An 8310-nucleotide genomic window follows, 5' to 3' on the forward strand; every position below is an offset into this window, starting at 1 on the left:
GGACAGGAATCATTGGATGTGGTTTTCTTGGATTTTCAGAAGGTTTTCAACAAAATCCTACATTAGAGATTACAGTGTAATATTAAAACGCATGGGAATGGGGGCAGTGTATTGAAATAGATAGAAAAAAATTGGATGACAGATAGCAAACAAAGTCTAGGAATACTTTTTCCGATTGACAACCAGTGACTAGTGAGGTACCACAGGGATCAGCTTTTGGGCCTCAGCTATCCACAACATTTATTAATGATGTAAATGAGAGAACCAAATGTAATATCTCCAAAGGATGCAAAATTGGGTGGGAGGTTGAACTGTGTGGAGGATGCAGAGATGTTTCAGTGTGATTTGGACAAATTGAGCAAGTGGGCATGACAGATGCAGTATAATGTGTATAAATATGAGGTCATCTATTTTGGTAGCTAAAACAGAAAGGCAGATTATTAAACACTGAAGAATTGCAGATGCTGTTCTGTGGAAGGGTCTCCAGATCCAAAACAGTAACTTTGATTTCTCTTCATAGATGCTGCCAGACCTGCTGAGATTTTCCAGCAACTTCTGTATTTGAAGCAGATTATTATCTGGATGGCAACACATTGGGAAGGAGGGAGGTGTAACGAGACTGGGTTCCAAAGAGTATGAGGAGAAAGCAGAGACAGGACTGAATGGCCAGCTCCCATTTTCTACATTTTTATCATCTCAGTGTCTACCTTAACAAGTCCGGTATTGTTTTGCGTTGTTCAAATGGTCTCCCTACATTTAAGTAGCTACCACAATCTGAATATAAGGGAAGCTTTTAAATTGATATTTATGATGTATGATACTTGTTTACTCTTGAATTATTTCAGGAAAACAATACATGATGCAAATCTGATTATATCTGTATCCTGTAGCAACTAACTATCCCCTGTGATTCATTAAAGACAACCCTTCACTCCCAGGAGTTCAAACTCTTTCTTGCAGCTAATGAGCAGATATTTATCCACTTTCAATATCCCCCAAACCCTATGGCATATCTACATGAGTAATTCCACCCATTTCGTTAAATAAAATTAACTAAAAAATATCTATGGGCGAAAGTTGACAATGTGGATGAATACCTGGATAGATACTGGTTTAATTAGAATCTGGCCCTTAAATTCATTTTTATTTATCATTCCTACTATTTCACAACTCATTATTCTACAGGAACAGGTGTGACTAATGCAAAACAAAGAAGCATTATTGAAGAGATTAATTCTGACCGTACGTGAATTGAATTATGGTTGGCATTCCTCCCATCTGAGAGAATGCAGCAACTTGCAGGAAAACAACCATCTCATTGTACAGCTCCTCTCAGGTAGAACAGCTCAGAGCACCGGTGTGGGGAAGAGAAAGGGGGAAGGGGTGAAAGGACAGAGAGCTGCTGGAGGAGATAAGGTTCATTCTCAAGTGCCCGAAAGCATAAACCAAGCGAAAAGGCTTCAGCAGTGAACCGTCAAAGGGAACAAGGTTTAACAACTGAGAGATGGGCGCCTGTGGCCTAATGAGACATGGAGCAAAGATAATCATGACTCAGCAAAATCCAATAGGAAATACAACGATAAGACCTTTATTGGTCAAAAAAAATCTACCTTAGCTTTAGAAACATTTACTGAAGTAGCTTCAATATTTCACTGGGATAGGGAATTCCATAGATTAACAACCCTCTAGGTGAAGAATTTCCTTCTCAATTCAGTCCTAAATCTGCTACCTCTAACCTTGAGGCTATGCCCTCTTGTCCTAGCTTCACCTGCCAGTGGAAACATTCTCTCGACTTCTATCTTATCTATTCCCTTCATAATTTTATATGTTTCTAAAAGATCCCCTCTCAATCTTCTGAATTCCAATTTTTACATTCCTAATCTACTCAGTGTTTCCTCATAAGCCAATCCCCTCAACTCCGGAATCAGCCTAGTGAACCTCCTCTGCGCCCCCTCCAGTGCAGTACATCCTTTCTCAAGTAAGGACACCAAAACAGCACACAGTGTGTGGCCTCACCAGCACCTTGCACAGCTGTAACATTACCTTTCTGTTTTTAAACTCAACCCCTTTAGCAATGTAGGACAAAATTCCATTTGTTTTCCTAAGTATTTGTTGTACCTGCAGACCAACCATCTGTGATTCATGCACAAGGACACCCAGGTCTCTCTGCATAGCAGCATGCTACAACTTTTTACTGTTACTCCCACCAAAACGTATGACTTCACTTTTATTAACATTGTATTCCATCTGCCAGACATTAGCCCACTCAATGTATCTATGTTCCTCTGCAAAGTTTCACTGTCCTCTGCACACTTGGCTCTGCCACTCAGTGTCATCGGCAAACGTTGACACCCTACACTTGGTGCCAAACTCCAAATCATTTGCATAAATTGCGAATAATTGCAGTTCCGACACAGATCCCTGACACACACAACTAGTAACTGATTACCAGCCAGAATAACACTCATTTATCCCCACTCTTTGCTTCCTGTTAGTCAGCCAATCCTCTATCCATGCTGATACTCTACCCCATGCACCATGCATCCTTATCTTATGCAACAGCCTCCTGTGCAGCACCTTGTTGAAGGCCTTTTGGAAATCTAGGTCCACCACATCCACTGGGTCCCCATTGTCCACTTTGCTTGAAATTTCTTCATAGAATTCCAAAAGATTGGTGAAGCATGACCTGCCCTTCATGAGCCCATGCTGCATCTGCCCAATGGGACAACTTCTATCGGGATGCCCTACTACTTCTTCCTTGATAATAGACTCAAGCATCTTCCCCACTACAGAGGTTAAGCTAACCGGTCTATAATTCCCCATCTTTTGTCTACCTCCCTTTTTAAACAGTGGTGTCACATTTGCTGTTTTCCAATCTGCTGGGACTGCCCCAGCAGTGAATTTTGGAAAATTACTGCCAGTGTACTTACCATTTCTCCCGCCATCTCTTTTAGCATCCCTGGGATGCATTCCATCAGGGCCAGGAGACGTGTCTATCCTTAGCTCCATTAGCTTGCCTAACACTAGCTCTTCCGTAATAATCACTGTAAAGAATGATAGAAAATACCTGTCCAATGCCTCGGCCATTTCATCATATCCCATTACTGAGCTCCCTTTCTTATCCTCTAGAGGACCAATGTTTACTTTAGCCGGTCTTTTTTATTTTATATATTTATAGAAACTTTTGCTATCTGTCTTTATATTCCGTGCTAGTTTTTTCTCATACTCTATCTTACTTTTCTTTATAGCTCTTTTTAGTGGCTTTCTGTTGACATTTAAGGTTATCTCAATCTTCAAGTTTCCTGCTGATCTGTATGCCTTCTCTTTCACTTTGATAGCCTCCTTTATTTCCTTAGACACCCATGGCAGATTTTCCCTTTTCTTACAGTCCTTCCTCTTCACTGGAATATATTTTTGCTGAGCACTTTGAAAAATTGCTTTGAAAGTCCTTGACTGCTCATCAACTGTCCCACCATAAAATCTGTTTCCAGTCTACTTTAGCCAAGTCCTCCCTTATTTTATTGTGGTCTCCTTTTTTTAATCGTAGGACCCTGGTATTGGATTTTATCTTTATACTCTCCGTCTCTATTGTAAATTCAACCATACTGTGATCGCTCCTTCCAAGAGGATCCCTAGCTATGAGGTTGTTAATTATTCCTGTCTCATTACACAGGACCAGATTGAGTCAGAGATAGACTATTGTTTAGTAAGAGGATCAAGTGTCACAGAGAGAAGGCAGGGAAGTGGGGTTGAGAAACATACCAGCCATGATCGAATCGCAAAACAGACTGGATGGACCAAATGCTGAAAATGTGTTGCTGGAAAAGCGCAGCAGGTCAGGCAGCATCCAGGGAACAGGAGAATCGACGTTTCGGCCATAAGCCCTTCTTCAGGAAGCCCTTATTCGGGCTTATGCCCGAAACGTCGATTCTCCTGTTCCCTGGATGCTGCCTGACCTGCTGCGCTTTACCAGCAACACATTTTTAGCTCTGATCTCCAGCATCTGCAGCCCTCACTTTCTCCCCTGGATGGACCAAATGGCCTAATTCTGCTCCTATTTCTCATGGTCTTTATGATACAGTTTGGTAGAAAAAGTGTGGAGAGACATTATAGAACAAAAGGTGCAACTCTAAAGTGCGGGCAGAAACAGAGCGATCTATGTGCATAAGTCATTAAATATGGTAGGTAATTTTGAGAGAGAAGTCAATAAGGCACACCACATTCCAAGGCTTTGTTACATAATGCAATGGTATTACCAAATTTAGGCATTGCTAAAAGGAGACAGGATGCTGAAACATTTTTCCTTACCCTAATTAGGACCAGGACACAAGAAATAAATTTGATCAAAATGGATGCATTTGAGATTCTTAAGGGACTTGACAGGGTAAATGCTGAGAGGAGGTTTCCCCTCATAGTATAGTCTGGGAACAGCGAGCAAGTCTCAGAGTTACAGGGCACCAGTTTAAAACTGAAATGAGAAGGAACTTCTTTTCTCAGAGAATTGTGAGTCTTTGGAATTCCTATCATAGAGAGGCATGGGGAGTGTCCTTGTGAATATTTAAGGCTGGAATAGATTCTTGATGAGGAGAATCATGGGATAAAGAAACAGGACAGGAAACTACACCTGAGGAATGTCAGGTCTTATTGAATGGTGGAGCAGGTTTGAAGGGCTGAATGACCTATTTCTGTTCTTATTTATTATAATCTCATGGTCTAAACAGTATGAAAAAGGAATATTGATTGGTTGGACCATTGTTAGCATGGAGAAGAAATATAGTTAACTGTCAATCTTAGTTCTCAGACTCTGATTGGTCCAATCAGCAACCTTTTCTCATGTCGCAGGGCAGGTGATGTGTTGCTGCTGCAGTATGTGGAAACTGCTAGACATCAATGTGATCAACGGCAGATGCAGGTATAGTAGGTGTTTGCAGCTCAAAGAACTTTGGATCCAAGTTGAAGATCTTGAGTCTGAGCTGCAGATATTCCTCTACATCAGCAAATGGTAACATTATCTGTATAATTTGTTCCAGAGGATAGTCACGCCCTTCAGACAAGGTCATTCAGAACTGGTCTGTGGGTGTGCCTGCCAGTGAAGCAGATATGAGGACCCTCAAAGGAGGGGGTGGGGGGTGGCAATTGTGGAGCCTTGACCCCCCCAGGATTTATGAGGTTCTTGCAGACTTTGCAGAAGACAGTGGGGTCTGCTGGGAGAATGAGTAAACTGGTTGTGGTACTTTGGTATAGGCAGCTATTCAAATGGGAAGAGGGTGTAGGAATGTAATTGGGACTGTGGACAGTACAATTAAGGGACAGATATTGTTCACTGCAAACTGGAGTGAGAATCCTGCAGGTGCATTACCTGCCTGGTGCCAAAAAAAGGAAATCTCTTCGGGGGTGGGGAAGAACTTAGAGAGAGAGGGGAGGGATCCTACAGCCATCATCCATGTTGGTACCAATGACATTGACAAGACTAGAAAGGTGATTTTGATAAAGGGTTTTGAGCATAGCTTCAGAGACTGATAGAGTCAAACAGCATGGAAACAGACCCTTTGGTCTAACCAGTCCATCCTGACCATCATCCCAAACCAAACTAGTCCCACCTACCTGCACTTGGCCCATATCCCTCCAAACTTTATTGTTCATGTACTTAACTAAATATGTTTTAAATGTTGTAATTGTACCCATATCCACCACTTTCTCTGGAAGTTCATTTCCACCCATAAACTACTCTCTGTGTGAAAAGATTGCCCCTCATGTTTTTATACATCTTCCTCCTCTCACCTTAAAAATTTGCCCCCTCGACTTGAAATCCCCCATGCTAGAGAATAGCCATCTGCCATTCAGTTTATCTATACCCCTCATGATTTTATAACCTTGCATTAAAGGTCACCCCTCAACCTCTTACATTCCTGTGAAGAAGGTCCTGGCCTGTCTAATCTCTCCCCATAACTCAAACCCTCCATTCAGTTAGGAGTTAGGAGAAAAATTGAAAAACAGAAACTCAAAAGTAATAAATTTTGAATTATCATCTGAGCCATTTGCAAACCAGCATGGGATTTAAAAAAAGTCAGGCAAGGTCATCGAGGAGTGAAACGCGTTGCTCAAGGAGTGGTATTGTTGGGATGGGTTTCAGTTCATGGAACCGTGACAACAGCATTGGGGTGAAAGGGAGCTGTTCCATGGGAATTGGCTTCTCTTGAATCACCCCAAGACCAGTTCCTGATGAATTGAATAATTACGGTTGTAAAGCAGACTTTAAATAATTAGAGGGTGGAACATTTGACCAAGAGGAAACATAGACTTACAAAGGATAGGATGTGGTAGCTTTATGGGGGACTTGGTTGGATTATGATACCCGGAATGGGACAGGAATGAATAGAGTGTACAAACATAGAAAAAGAACAATAAATAGGATCAAAGGGGGAAAACGTGCTAAAAAGGCAAAATTAATGGCTCTTTACTCATTATGCAGATAGGAACTGGAACAAAATGGCTGAATTTTCAGCACAAACACAGATAAATGGGTAACCATTATAACCATTAAGGAGATGGTTACAAGGAGATCAAAGCTGGGAACAAAATATTCAGGGGTATATGACCTTCCAAAAGCTCAGGCAAGAAGAAAAGGGTAGTAATTACAGTAGCAAGAAATTATCTTGAATGATTAGAGCACTTATGGATTTAGGTAAGACAAAAAATGTAGAAGAAGAAACTGGTATAAGTAATCTATAGGCCACCTAACAGTTGGTCCACAATGGGTCAGAGACTAAATCAGGATATAATGAAGCTGTGTAACTCAGGAAGCCATTAATCATGGTTGACTTTATCTTCATGTAGATTGGGATCATCAGGTTGACAGAGGTAGCCATGACAAACAATTCATAGCGTGTCAAGATTAGAGTGGTGTTGGAAAAGCACGTCAGGTCAGGCAGCATCCCAGAAGCAGGAAAATCGACATTTTGGGCAGGGGCCCTTCATCAGGAAGCATCTGCAGTCCTCACTTTTGCCTAATTCATATCGTGTATTTGGGGCATTTTCCAGCACAATATGTTGTGGATCCAAGCAGAGATCAGACTATTTTGGATCTGGTGATGCGCAATGAGGCAAATTTAATAAATGGTGTCGGAGTAAATGATTCTTGAGAAAACAGTGATCACACAGTAGAATTTAGCATTCAGTTAAAAAGGGAGGAACTCGGGTAATTACAAATGAAAGAGGGGAGAGTTAGTTGGAGTGGACTGGGAAAAGGGTTTAGCAGCAAAGACAGTTGAGAAACAATGGCAGACATTTAAGAAAATAGTCCATGGCTCACAACCAAGATATCCTGGCGAAAAAGAAGGATTCTTGAAAGGGGATAAGCCAACCATGGTTAACCAGGAAAATTAAGGATAACATCAAATTGAAAGAAAGAAATACACAATATGGCAAAGATCAGTGGCAAGCGAGTGGATTGGGAAAGTTCTGAAAGCCAACAAAAATGAAATAAAAAATAATATGAGGGAGAAAATAAAATTTGATGTTAAAGTTGTAAGTTATAGCAAGATAAACTGCAACAGCTTATTTAAATTAATAAAAAAGGAAGAGAAAAACCAAAGTGGACACAGGTTCTTTAGAGAGTGAGTCTTGGGAAATAATAATGGAAGTGGCAGAGGAGTTGAATAAATACTTCACTTCAGTTTTCACAGTTGAAGATACTAATAGTATTCCAAAATTACTTAATATTCAAGGGATGAAAGGAGGAGAAGAAATAATTACAATAATTAATGAAAATGTGCCAGGTAAACTAATGGGACTAAAGTTCGATAAGTATCATGGATATGAAGGGATGAGGTTAAGATATAAAAGGAAGTAGCTACAGAGATAACGGATGCACTGGTAGCAATCCATCAGGAATGCTTAGATTCTAGAAAAGTACCAGAGGATTGGAAAACTGACAATATTATACCTTTACTTAAAAAGGAGATATCTTGCTGAGATATTTGTACCATCGATTGTCACAGGTGAGGAGCCGGAAGACTGGAGATTGGCTAACGTGGTGCCACTATTTAAGAAGGGTGGTAAGGACAAGCCAGGGAACTATAGACCAATGAGCCTGACGTCAGTGGTGGGAAAGTTGTTGGAGGGAATCCTGAGGAACAGGATGTAATCTATTTGGAAAGACAAGGACTGATTAGGGATAGTCAACATGGCTTTGTGCGTGGGAAATCATGTCTCACAAACTTGATTGAGTTTTTTGAAGAAGTAACAAAGAGGATTGATGAGGGCAGAGTGGTAGATGTGATCTATATGGACTTCAGTAAGGCATTCGAC

The sequence above is a fragment of the Chiloscyllium plagiosum genome, chromosome 1, assembly GCF_004010195.1.
Source record: "Chiloscyllium plagiosum isolate BGI_BamShark_2017 chromosome 1, ASM401019v2, whole genome shotgun sequence".
Lineage (NCBI taxonomy): Eukaryota > Metazoa > Chordata > Chondrichthyes > Orectolobiformes > Hemiscylliidae > Chiloscyllium > Chiloscyllium plagiosum.